Genomic DNA, 14,089 nt, shown 5'->3' with positions numbered 1-14,089 from the left:
AGGCATTGAGGACATAAAAATAAACATGTAGGGGGGCGGTCCTAAGATGGCAGAGGAATAGGATAGGCAGATCACTTTCTCCCCCACAAATTCATCAAAAGAACATTTAAACGCTGAGTAAAATCCACAAAACAACTTCTGAATGCCAGCAGAGGACATCAGGCACCCAGAAAAGCAGCCCATTGTCTTTGAAAGGAGATGTTTTATCAATGGTGCTGAATAGAAGGAGAAGTCTTGAGACTACTGTAAAAATAAGACTGAAAACCAGAAGCAGGAAGCTTAAGTCCAAAGCCTGAGAACATCATAGAACACCTGACTCCAGGGAACATTAAGTGATAGGAGCTCATCGAATGCCTCAATACCTACACTGAAACCAAGCACCACCCAAGGGCCAACAAGTTCCAGAGCAAGACATACCATGCAAACTCTCCAGCAACACAGGAACACAGCCCTGAGCTCCAATATACAGGCTGCCCAAAGTTACTCCAAATCCATTGATGTCTCATAACTCGTTACTAGACACTTTATTGCACTCCAGAGAGAAGAAATCCAGCTCCACTCACCAGAACACCGACACAAGCTTCCTTGACCAAGAAACCTTGACAAGCCACCTGTACAACCCCACCCACAGTGAGGAAACTCCACAATAAAGAGAACTCCACACACTGCCAGAATACAGAAAGCCCACCCCAAACTCAGCAATATAAATAAGATGAAGAGACAGAGGAATACCCAGCAGGTAAAGGAAAAGGATAAATGTCCACCAAACCAAACCAAAGAGGAAGAGATAGGGAATCTACCTGATAAAGAATTCTGAATAATCATAGTGAAAATGATCCAAAATCTTGAAATAAAAATGGAATCACAGATAAATAGCCTGGAGGCAAGGATTAAGAAAATGCAAGAAAGGTTTAACAAGGACCTAGAAGAAATAAAAAAGAGTCAATATATAATGAATAATGCAATAAATGAGATCAAAAACACTCTGGAGGCAAGAAATAGTAGAATAACGGAGGCAGAAGATAGGATTAGTGAAATAGAAGATAGAATGGTAGAAATAAATGAATCAGAGAGGAAAAAAGAAAAACGAATTAAAAGAAATGAGGACAATCTCAGAGACCTCCAGGACAATATTAAACACCACAACATTTGAATCATAAGAGTCCCAGAAGAAGACAAAGAAAGACCATGAGAAAATACTTGAGGAGATAATAGTTGAAAACTTCCCTAAAATGGGGAAGGAAATAGCCAGAGAGTCCCAAGAAACCCAGAGAGTCCCAAACAGGATAAACCCAAGGCGAAACACCCCAAGACACATATTAATCAAATTAATAAAGATCAAATACAAAGAACAAATATTAAAAGCAGAAAGGGAAAAACAACAAATAACATACAACGGGATTCTCATAAGGATAACAACTGATCTTTCAATAGAAACTCTTCAGGCCAGGAGGGAATGACAAGACATAATTAAAGTGATGAAAGAAAATAACCTACAGCCCAGATTACTGTACCCAGCAAGGATCTCTTTCAAATATGAAGGAGAAATCAAAAGCTTTACAGACAAGCAAAAGCTGAGAGAATTCAGCACGACCAAACCAGCTCTCCAACAAATGCTAAAGGATATTCTCTAGACAGGAGACACAAAAACGGTGTATAAACTCGAACCCAAAACAATAAAGTAAATGGCAATGGGATCATACTCATCAATAATTACCTTAAACGTAAATGGGTTGAATGCCCCAACCAAAACACAAAGACTGGCTGAATGGATACAAAAACAAGACTCCTATATATGTTGTCTACAAGAGACCCACCTCAAAACAGGGTACATATACAGACTGAAAGTGAAGGGCTGGAAAAAGATATTCCATGCAAATAGAGATCAAAAGAAAGCAGGAGTAGCAATACTCATATCAGATAAAATAGACTTTAAAACAAAGGCTGTAAAAAGAGACAAAGAAGGACACTACATAATGATCAAAGGATCAATCCAAGAAGAAGATATAACAATTATAAATATATATGCACCCAACACGGGAGCACCACAATATGTAAGACAAACGCTAACAACTATGAAAGGGGAAATTAACAATAACACAATAATAGTGGGAGACTTTAATACCCCACTCACACCTATGGATAGATCAACTAAACAGAAAATTAACAAAGAAACACAAACTTTAAATGATACAATAGACAAGTTAGACCTAATTGATATCTATAGGACATTTCACCCCCAAACAGTGAATTTCACCTTTTTCTCAAGCACACATGGAACCTTCTCCAGGATAGATCACATCCTGGGCCATAAATCTAGCCTAGGTAAATTCAAAAAAATTGAAATCATTCCAAGCATCTTTTCTGACCACAATGCAGTAAGATTAGATCTGAATTACAGGAGAAAAAATATTAAAAATTCCAACATATGGAGGCTGAACAACAGGCTGCTGAATAACCAACAAATCACAGAAGAAATCAAAAAAGAAATCAAAATATGCATAGAAATGAATGAAAATGAAAACACAACAACCCAAAACCTGTGTGACACTGTAAAAGCAGTGCTAAGGGGAAAGTTCATAGCAATACAAGCATACCTCAAGAAACAAGAAAAAAGTCAAATAAATAACCTAACCCCTAAACCCTAAAGCAACTAGAAAAGGAAGAAATGAAGAACCCCAGGGTTAGTAGAAGGAAAGAAATCTTAAAAATTAATGCAGAAATAAATGCAAAAGAAACAAAGGAGACCATAGCAAAAATCAACAAAGCCAAAAGCTGGTTCCTTGAAAGGATAAATAAAATTGACAAACCATTAGCCAGACTCATCAAGAAACAAAGGGAGAAAAATCAAATCAACAAAATTAGAAATGAAAATGGAGAGATCACAACAGACAACACAGAAATACAAAGGATCATAAGAGACTACTATCAGCAATTATACGCCAATAAAATGGACAACATGGAAGAAATGGACAAATTCTTAGAAAAGTACAACTTCCCAAAACTCGATCAGGAAGAAATAGAAAATCTTAACAGACCCATCACAAGCATGGAAATTGAAATTGTTATCAGAAATCTTCCGGCAAATAAAAGCCCAGGTCCAGATGGCTTCACAGCTGAATTCTACCAAAAATTTAGAGAAGAGCTGACACCTATCCTACTCAAACTCTTCCAGAAAATTGCAGAGGAAGGTAAACTTCCAAACTCATTCTATGAGGCCACCATCACCCTAATACCGAAACCTGACAAAGATCCCACAAAAAAAGAAAACTACAGGCCAATATCACTGATGAACATAGATGCAAAAATCCTTAACAAAATTCTAGCAATCAGAATCCAACAACACATTAAAAAGATCATACACCATGACCAAGTGGGCTTCATCCCAGGGATGCAAGGATTCTTCAATATCCACAAATCAATCAATGTAATATACCACATTAACAAATTAAAAAATAAAAGCCATATGATTATCTCAATAGATGCAGAGAAAGCCTTTGATAAAATTCAACATCCATTTATGATAAAAACTCTCCAGAAAGCAGGAATAGAAGGAACATACCTCAACATAATCAAAGCTATATATTACAAACCCATAGCAAACATTATCCTCAATGTTGAAAAATTGAAAGCATTTCCCCTAAAGTCAGGAACAAGACAAGGGTGTCCACTCTCACCACTACTATTCAACATAGTTTTGGAAGTTTGGGCCACAGCAATCAGAGCAGAAAAAGAAATAAAAGGAATCCAAATTGGAAAAGAAGAAGTAAAGCTCTCACTGTTTGCAGATGACATGATTCTCTACATAGAAAACCCTAAAGACTCCACCAGAAAATTACTAGAGCTAATCAATGACTATAGTAAAGTTGCAGGATATAAAATCAACACACAGAAATCCCTTGCATTCCTATACACTAATAATAAGAAAATAGAAAGAGGAATTAAGGAAACAATTCCATTCACCATTGCAATGAAAAGAATAAAATACTTAGGAATATATCTACCCAAAGAAACTAAAGGCCTATATATAGAAAACTATAAAACACTGGTGAAAGAAATCAAAGAGGACACTAATAGATGGAGAAATATACCATGTTCATGGGTCGGAATAATCAATATAGTGAAAATGAGTATACTACCCAAAGCAATCTATAGATTCAATGCAATCTCTATCAAGCTACCAGTGGTATTTTTCACAGAGCTAGAGCAAATAATTTCACAGTTTGTATGGAAATACAAAAAACCTCGAATAGCCAAAACAATCTTGAGAAAGAAGAATGGAAGTGCAGGAAGCAACCTGCCTGACTTCAGGCTCTACTACAAAGCCACAGTCATCAAGACAATATGGTACTGGCACAAAGACAGAAATATAGATCAATGGAACAAAATAGAAAGCCCAGAGATAAACCGATGCACCTATGGACACCTTATTTTTCACAAAGGAGGCAAGAATATACAGTGGAGAAGAGACAATCTCTTTAACAAGTGGTGCTGGGAAAACTGGTCAACCACTTGTAAAAGAATGAAACTAGAACACTTTCTAACACCACACACAAAAATAAACTCAAAATGGATTAAAGATCTAAACATAAGACCAGAAACTATAAAAATCTTAGAGGACAACATAGGCAAGACACTCTCTGACGTAAATCACAGCAGGATCCTCTATGACCCACCTCCCAGAATATTGGAAATAAAAGCAAAAATAAACAAATGGGACCTAATTAAAATTAAAAGCTTCTGCACAACAAAAGAAACTATAAGCAAGGTGAAAAGACAGCCTTCAGAATGGGAGAAAATAATAGCAAATGAAGCAACTGACAAAGAATTAATCTCAAAAATATACAAGCAACTCCTGCAGCTCAATTCCAGAAAAATACATGACCCAATCAAAAAATGGGCCAAAGAACTAAGTAGACATTTCTCCAAAGAAGACATACAGATGGCTAACAAACACATGAAAAGATGCTCAACATCACTCATTATCAGAGAAATGCAAATCAAAACCACAATGAGGTACCATTTCACGCCAGTCAGAATGGCTGTGATCCAAAAGTCTACAAGCAATAAATGCTGGAGAGGGTGTGGAGAAAAGGGAACCCTCTTGCACTCTTGATGGGAATGCAAACTAGTACAGCCACTACGGAGAACAGTGTGGAGATTCCTTAAAAAACTGGAAATAGAACTGCCTTATGACCCAGCAATCCCACTGCTGGGCATACACACCGAGGAAACCAGCATTTAAAGAGACACGTGTACCCCAATGTCCATTGCAGCACTGTTTATAATAGCCAGGACATGGAAGCAACCTAGATGTCCATAAGCAGATGAATGGACAAGAAAGCTGTGGTACATATACACAATGGAATATTACTCAGCCATTAAAAAGAATACATTTGAATCAGTTCTAATGAGGTGGATGAAACTGGAGCCTATTATATAGAGTGAAGTAAGCCAGAAAGAAAAACATCAATACAGTATACTAACGCATATATATGGAATTTAGAAAGATGGTAATGACAACCCTGTATGAGAGACAGCAAAAGAGACACAGATGTATAGAATAGTCTTTTGGACTTTGTGGGAGAGGGGGGTGGTGATTTGGGAGAATGGCATTAAAACATGTATAATATCATATAAGAAATGAATCACCAGTCCAGGTTTGATGCAGGATACAGGAAGCTTGGGGCTGGTGACTGGGATGACCCAGAGGGATGGTATGGGGAAGGAAGTGGGAGGGGGGTTCAGGATGGGGAACACATGTACACCCGTGGCAGATGCATGTTGATGTATGGCAAAACCAACACAATATTTAAAGTAACAAACAAACAAACAAAAAACATGTAAAGTACTCTCTCTTGATAAACTTTGTTTAGTAAAATAGCCAAGGCATCACACAATTATATCCATGTATGTATAAATAAACACAAAATATGATATGGCTTCTAAATGGAAAGTTGAGGGTGCAATGATTGATTATAGTGGGGATACCTGAGCTAGCTGAGGGAATGTGATTTTTTTTTTTTAACTTTTTATTTCATGTAGGAGTACAACCAATTAGCAATGCTGTGATGGTTTCAGGTGTACAGCAGAACAACTGAGCCATACATATAAATGTATCCATTCTCCCCCACACTTCCCTCCTATCCAGGCTGCCACATTACATTAAGCAGTGTTCCCTGTGCTATATAGTATGTTCTTGTTGGTTATTCATTTTAAATATAGCAGTGTGTAGATGTCAATCTCAACCTCCCTCACTAACTCTTCCACTCCTCCCCCTCAACTATGAATCTGTGAATCTTTTTATGTTTTGTAAATCAGTTCATTTGTATGATTTTTTTTTTCTATTCTGTGTATAAAGGATGTCATACAGTATTTCTCCCTTTCTGTCTTACTTCACTCAGTATGACAATCTTGAAGTCCATCCATGTTGCTGCAAATGGCATTATTTCATTCTTTTTAACGGATGAATAGTATTTCATTTTATATATGTACCACAGGGCTTCCCTGAAGGATCAGTGGGTAAAGCATTTCCTGCAATGCAGGAGACACAGGAGAGGCAGGTTCAATTCCTGGATGAGAAGGAAGTGGCAACTCATTCTGGTATTCTTGCCTGGGAAATCCTAAGGACAGAGGAGCCTGGTGGGATATAGTCCGAAGGATTGGAAAGAGTTGGACACAACTAGGCGACTAAGCACGCACCCACAACTTCTTCTTTATCCATTCCTCTGTCGATGGACATTTAAATTGCTTCCATGTCTTGGCTATTGTAAACAGTACTGCAGTGAACATTGGAGTGCATGTATGTTTTAGAATTATGGTTTTCTCTTTGAAATATAACATTGTATAAATTTAAGATGTACAGTGTGATATATATATATATACACACACACATATGCACACATGCACACACACACACACATATATAGATGTATTTACCATAATAAGGTTAGTTACATCTGTAATATCACAGTGTTACCTTGTGTGTGTTTATGTGTGTGTGTGTGTGTGAGTATGTGTTGACAACTTTTAGGATCTACTCTCCTGGAAACTTTCAAGTATTCAAGTAACTATTGTCACCATGCTGTACTGGATAAGAATTTATTCATTTTAAAACTAACATGATTAGGCTTTGACCACATTTACCCATTTCCCAGCCTTACTTTCAATCCCTGTCAAGCAATACTTTCTATGAGTTCAGTTATTTTTTTTTTAATTTGTTTATTCATTTTTGTCAGTGCTGGGTCTTCATGGCTGTGTGCAGGCTTTTCCTAGCTACAGCAAGTGGGGCTACTCTCTAGTTGTGGTGTGCAGGCTTCTCACTGTAGAGGCTTCTTTTGTTGTGGGGCATGGGCTCTAGGGTATGCAGGCTTCAGTAGTTGTGGCTCACGGGCTCCAGAGCTCAGGCTCAGTAGTTGTGGGAGTTGTGGTGCATGGACTTAGCTGCTCTGCAACATATGGAATCTTCCCTGATCAGAGATCAAACCCATGTCCCCTGCATTAGCAGGTGGATTCTTTACCACTGGATCACCAGGGAAGTCCCTGAATACAGTTTTTTTTGATTTCACATATAAGTGAGATTATAATGTCCTCCGTGTTTATCTATATTGTCACAAAGAGCAGGGATTTTTTCTTTTACATGGCATAATATTTATGTGCATATATGTGTGTGTATCACATATCCATTCATCTGTTGATGGACACTTAGGTTATTTCCATATCTTGCTATTGCAAATGATGTTGCATTGAGCATAACAGTACAGATACCTCTTTGAGATAGTGATTTCATTTCCCAGGATAGATTTTACACTCAGAACTGGAATTGTTGATTCATATGGTAGTCCTATTTTTTATTATTTGAGGAACCTCCATTCTGTTTCTTTAAGGATTGTACCAGTTTGCACCCCCACCAACAGTGCACAAAGATATCCTTTTCTCCACATCCTCACCAATGTTTATTAGCTTTTATAATTTTTTATAATTATCATTCTGATAGGTCTGATGTGATATTTCATTATAGTTTAGAACTCTGTTTCCCTGATGATTAGTGATGTCCATCACCTTTTCATTGCCCATTGGCCAGTTGTATATACACTTTGGAAAAGTGTCTTTTCAGATTCTTGGCCCATTTTTGAATCAGATTAGTTGATTTTTCAATACTGAAGTGTATACATTCATTATATTAATGCCTTATCAGATCTGTAATTTGCAAATATTTTGCCTCATTCTGTAGGTTGCCTTTTCATTTTGTTGATTGTTTCTTTTCCTGTGCAGAAGCTTTATAGTTTGATATAGTGCCATTTTACTTTGGCTTTTGTTGCTTTTGCTTTTTAATGTTATATACAAAAAGTCATTGTGAAAACCAATGTCAAGAAGGTTTTTTTCCTATGTTTTCTTCTAGGAATTAGTGTTTCTTTGGTAATTATGTGTGTTACTACTGTTTCATACTCACCCATTAAACAATTTCTGTGACCAGAGGATTGCCACAGGATGATTGCCTTAAGAATGATATCAATTCCATTCAAAACCCATGCTGAGAACAGGAACACTTTCTATGAAAGTGGTACTCTTGGGGAGATAAATGTTGGAGAAGCAATCAAAAAATGTCTTTTCACTTCTCCTCTAAGTTGCTTTTTATAGTTTGCTGAGAACAAATTTAACCTTTTTACCTGTTCAGGAGAAGATTAGATTTAGTTTGTGTGTGTGTGTGTGTGTGTGTATTCTGAGAAAATAAAGGGCTTCCCAGGTGGCACTAGTGGTCAAGAACCTGCCTGCCAATGCAGGAGACATAAAAGAGGTGAGCTCGATCCCTAGATCCCCTGGAGAAGGGCATGGAAGCCCACTCCAATATTTTTGCCTGGATAATTCCATGGACAGAGGAGTCTGGTGGACTCCAGTCCACGGAATTGCAAAGTCGGACATGACTGAAGCGACAGCATGCATGCACGAGGGGATAAAGTACAGCAAAGATGCTGTGTGGTGTAAAAGTCATTCTGTTACTTTCTAGTCTGGAATTTGAACTGCCTCAAATATTCTCTTTCTCTCTCCATGCTGGATTGTCTGTAGTATTTAGGGATATGTGACCCACGTGAAGGCAGCTCAGAAAGGACATCAGAAATTCGGATGACGTATTGGTCTACTTCTGTACCCTAGTCAAGACTCCATCCTTTGTATCACTCAGGCTAGCTAAAGAACCCCCACTCAAAATGACCCCCAACCTTTTTAACATTGGATGGTCTGAGTAAGCAGTTAAGTCAGAGATTTGGCTAGCATGATTGAAAACCTGATTTCTGGCTCTCCTGAGTGGCACCATTAGGCCTGAGAATATTTTGGGAGATTCAGGGAGGAGAGATAACCCTAAAGATCAGTAATTTCTAAGACAATAACTTTATCTTGTTTCTTATCTCCTTTGGGACAGTTCCTCACTGAAGGATATGCTTAAGGGCTATGAACCAAGACTCTCCTCTGGTTAGAAAATCCAGTAACTAAAACAAAGGAAAAGGTGAATATATTGAGCTTGAATAATTTGCCTTAATCTTATCTTCTATTAATTCCTGATACAGTATCCACTTGTGTTCCCAAAGTATGCCAATAAACAGGAGAAAAGCACACACTTTTTTGCATTAGCTGTTTGGAACAGAATACAATATTCTGAATTTATGTCTTTGTACAAATATTTTCCCTCCTTAAAAATACCATTTTTAACTCTAATTCCAGCTAATCATTCAATGACAATATCAATTTCTCCTTCCTCTTGAATTCTATTAGTAATAATGAATCTCTCCTTATAGATTAAACAATAGCAAAAAAGATTTAAAGTTCAAACTCTGCAGTTAAATTGACTATGGTTCTAATCTTTTTTACTAGTTTACAGACTCATACCCATGGGCACAGTACTTAATGTTCCTGAACTTCATCTTTTTCATCCATATGTGGAAATAATAGTAAGTTCCTCACCAAAGAACTGTGGTGACAGTTTAAAGAGATTTTTTGCTGAGTCTAGTTTATAGTAAATGCTCAAAATATGTTAGCTATTTTTAATAGCGAATTTTGTTTCTTCACCTTCCTCAAGATGAAGCAAGGATAGGGCTTCCTTGGTGGCTCAGATGGTAAAGAATCTACTGCAAAGCAGGAGATCCAGGTTCAGTCCCTGGGTCAGGAAGATCCCCTGGGGAAGGGAATGGCTATCCACTCCAGTATTCTTGCCTAGAGAATCCCTTGAACTGATGAGGCTGGCAGGCTACAGTTCATGGGGTCCTAAAGAGTTGGATATGACTGAACTACTAATGTTTCACTTTCATTTTCATTAAGAATAGGACCAGAACAATAAATGTGTGCTGGATTGTGCGGATCCAAGTAAGGGACACTGTAGGTACACAGATATTTGAAATAGTGTGGAAGGAAAGCATCAAGATGTAACTAAGCCACTGCACTTAAACAACGTGTTTTATTTAAAGAAGATGTGTCCCTAGGGAAGAAGTGAAGTGAAGTCGCTCAGTCGTGTCCGACTCTTTGTGACCCCATAGACTGTAGCCTACCGGGTTCCTCCATCCATGGGATTTTCCAAGCAAGAGTACTGGAGTGGGTTTCCATTTCCTTCTCCAGAGGATCTTCCCGATCCAGGGCTTGAACCCAGGTCTTCCACAGTGTAGGCAGACGCTTTACCGTCTGAGCCACAAGGGAAGCCCTGTCCCTAGGGAAGCTTCCACATATTCAACTCTTCATGGTGAAGTGTCTTCACTTCTCACTGCTCCCCTGACTAGCTCCCTCTCTTCCTTTGCAGTAGTTTCCTTGAATTCTTATGAAATCTGAGTGTTTGCCTTTTCTGTATATATTTGCTAACTTTTCCTTGAATACAGCCCATTCTCTCTTGCTTGTCTCCCATTCATTTGACAGAATAATCCATAGAACTTTGTAGCTCAACTAGGATATCTTTTTAATATTTTATTTTTATCATCAGTTATTAGAATAAAGAATGGTGATTGTGGATTTCACAAGCTTTATTCTCTAATTTCTAGAAAGAAAGCAACCAGGAAATAATAGAAAATTTCCTTAGAATCACCCTGCTGCCTAGAATCCACTCAGAATCCACACTGGCTACATGCTTTTGTGTTCCTTCTTCTTGGGGGATGAGGAGCTTTACTAGCCATTGTCAATTGCCTTATTCTATTCAGCAAACTGCTGCTGCTAAGTCGCTTCAGTCGTGTCTGACTCTGTGAGACCCCATAGACAGCAGCCCACCAGGCTCCCCTGTCCTTGGGATTCTCCAGGCAAGAACACTGGAGTGGGTTGCCATTTCCTTCTCCAATGCATGAAAGTGAACTAGCAGCTTTATAAATTAACATACAGAATTCTAAAGGAGAGAGGGAGAGCAAGAGAGATCCAATAAACTTCTATTTCTGCATTTCATCTACTTTGGAAGCTTATTTTATTTGGATTTCAGTTTCACCAGTGTTCATTTTTAATTGCTTTGTTGAATAGAGTCCATATTTTTTCATGATCCAGCTGATAAATCTTCACAGTATGTTAGGTTTTGCAAAGTTGTAAATGGCTAATTTATTTTACATTCATTTTTCTGCCAGGGTTGAAAGGACATATCTGAGTCTTGACATGAACTTTTAGCACCTTTTCAGCTACAGCATTTATTCTTCTCAATGATGTTGACTCCGTCAGAAAACTCGTGAATCGTATAAGGTAGACAGCATTTGGTAGTTGAGTTTATCCTCCATTTAGGTAGTGCATGCAGGGGTACACCTCCCCAGCCATCTCTCAGAACAAAAGAGCTTCCCTCAGCTGCCAAGAAAACTGATGACTAACAGCAAATAGCAGAATCCCTCTCTGGGTGATGCTCTCAGCCAAAGAGTTGCTTTAAAGCCCAAGGACAAGCCCCTCTCTAGAATCTGGATGCACCCTACACTGATCAATATATGGTTATGAAACCTGGGCCCCTTGCCTTAAAGGCAACCACATGGAAGGGTCATCTCACTTCTTCCCATTTCTGTGGAGTTGACTCAGGCCTTTCTTGGGACTCAATCATAGGTAAATCCTCTCTCTTTCCAATTTATTTCTATCTCTTCCTCTAATGTGTTTATCTTGAGAGCATTTCTCAAAGAACTGCTGTGGGGGTTTTTGTTTGATTGTTTGGGCACACCATGCAGCTTGTAGGATCTCAGTTCCCCAACCAGGGATTGAACCCAAGGGCACAGCAGTGAAAGCCTGGAATCCTAACCACTAGGCTACCAGGGAACTCCCAAATAAATGCTGTTTTCATAGAGATTTTATTATGATTTAGGTATGGTAAGGCCAACAGTCAGGAATTGATTGTCATTAAGAAGATAGTTTGTTACCTACAGGCTTAGTATTGGCTGTCTTGTGAAAATTTCAGTAGTTCTGGGTCATAGAGGCTGCCCTTAATTGCCTGGTACCTGACCCTGGTGGTTAGAACAAGTAGCTGGAGGTAAGGGTTCTGGATTGTTAGGTTTGCAGACCAGATCAAATTCTGTCTCAACATCAAAAGCTCATAGTGTTTTAGACTCACAGTTCTCCAAATATTGTAGTGGGAAATCTTCAACAGCTGATTTTCCAAAGGGGGAAAAAAAAAATCCCTGATCTATAACATTTGCCAATTTCCATGGTGTAATGCTCCCATCATAGCTGATTTCAAGTGTCAATGTGATGTCACTGAAAGTGAAGTTGGGAAGAATGCACACACATCAGTATACCATTGCCTCCTGCTTAAGGAGAATAAAGTCATTTTTGTAAAGTGTATTTGCCAACTAGAGTATAGCCAAATGCTACATAACTAGAATTCAATCAGTGAGCATGCCCTACTAGGCCTTTTCCAAACATTTCCCACATGTTACTGGTTTGTAATCTGATTTTCTCTGGACTTCTAGAATAGGAAATGGAATTAGACTGGCAATAATAATCTGTACTCCAATAGTCTTGTCAATACTACTTTAGGATCCTTAGCAGAAAATTGCAGTTTCCTTAAGTACTTTTAGGAACTCTGTATGGTGAATTAGAGCTGCTTAAGAACATTGGCTCTTAGAGGATGATGTCAGTGAGATGGGAGAATAAATAAATCTTGGAGTTTCCTTCCACCAATAAACATGCTGATTCAACAACCATTCAGAGAAAAATTCCCTTGGTGGAAAATCCAGAAGCTAGTTGAGAAGTTCTTATACCTTGGGAAAGTGTAAAATCAGACCCATTGAAACCAGAAGAGAAATCCAAGACACCTTCTTGCCAAATCCCTACCTCTGGTATAGTGCCAACGGATCAGAGGGAAACACTGCAGCTCCTAGCTTCTCACTGGAGAAGGAAAGAGTTGGACTATAGTCCATTGCTTCAACTTTTCTAGGAGATCCTGAAGGACTAGCTTGTGTTTTGCTGGTCATGTAACCCTTAGGGGACCTGGGATGCTCTAGCTGCAAGAACAGGAACACAGATGGTAATTTGGGCTAGCACTCTGCATAACCTCTCTTTCTGGCTTAGCACAGAGTTCAGTTCAGTTCAGTTCAGTCACTCAGTCGTGTCTGACTCTTTGCGACCCCATGAATCGCAGTACGCCAGGCCTCCCTGTCCATCACCAACTCCCGGAGTTCACTCAGACTCACGTCCAGCGAGTCAGTGATGCCATCCAGCCATCTCATCCTCTGTTGTCCCCTTCTCCTCCTGCCCCCAATCCCTCCCAGCATCAGAGTCTTTTCCACTGAGTCGACTCTTTGCATGAGGTGGCCAAAGTATTTGAGTTTCAGCTTTAGCATCATTCCTTCCAAAGAAATCCCAGGGCTGATCTCCTTCAGAATGGACTGGTTGGATCTCCTTGCAGTCCAAGGGACTCTCAAGAGTCTCCTCCAACACCACAGTTCAAAAGCATCAATTCTTCAGTGCTCAGCCTTCTTCACAGTCCAACTCTCACATCCATACACGACCACAGGAAAAACCATAGCCTTGACTAGACGAACCTTCGTTGGCAAAGTAACATCTCTGCTTTTGAATATGCTATCTAGGTTGGTCATAACTTTCCTTCCAAGGAGTAAGCGTCTTTTAACTTCATGGCTGCAGTCACCATCTGCAGTGATTT

The sequence above is a fragment of the Bubalus bubalis genome, chromosome 9 (genome assembly GCF_019923935.1).
Source record: "Bubalus bubalis isolate 160015118507 breed Murrah chromosome 9, NDDB_SH_1, whole genome shotgun sequence".
NCBI classification, from domain to species: domain Eukaryota; kingdom Metazoa; phylum Chordata; class Mammalia; order Artiodactyla; family Bovidae; genus Bubalus; species Bubalus bubalis.
Note: the sequence above shows the minus strand (reverse complement) of the source record.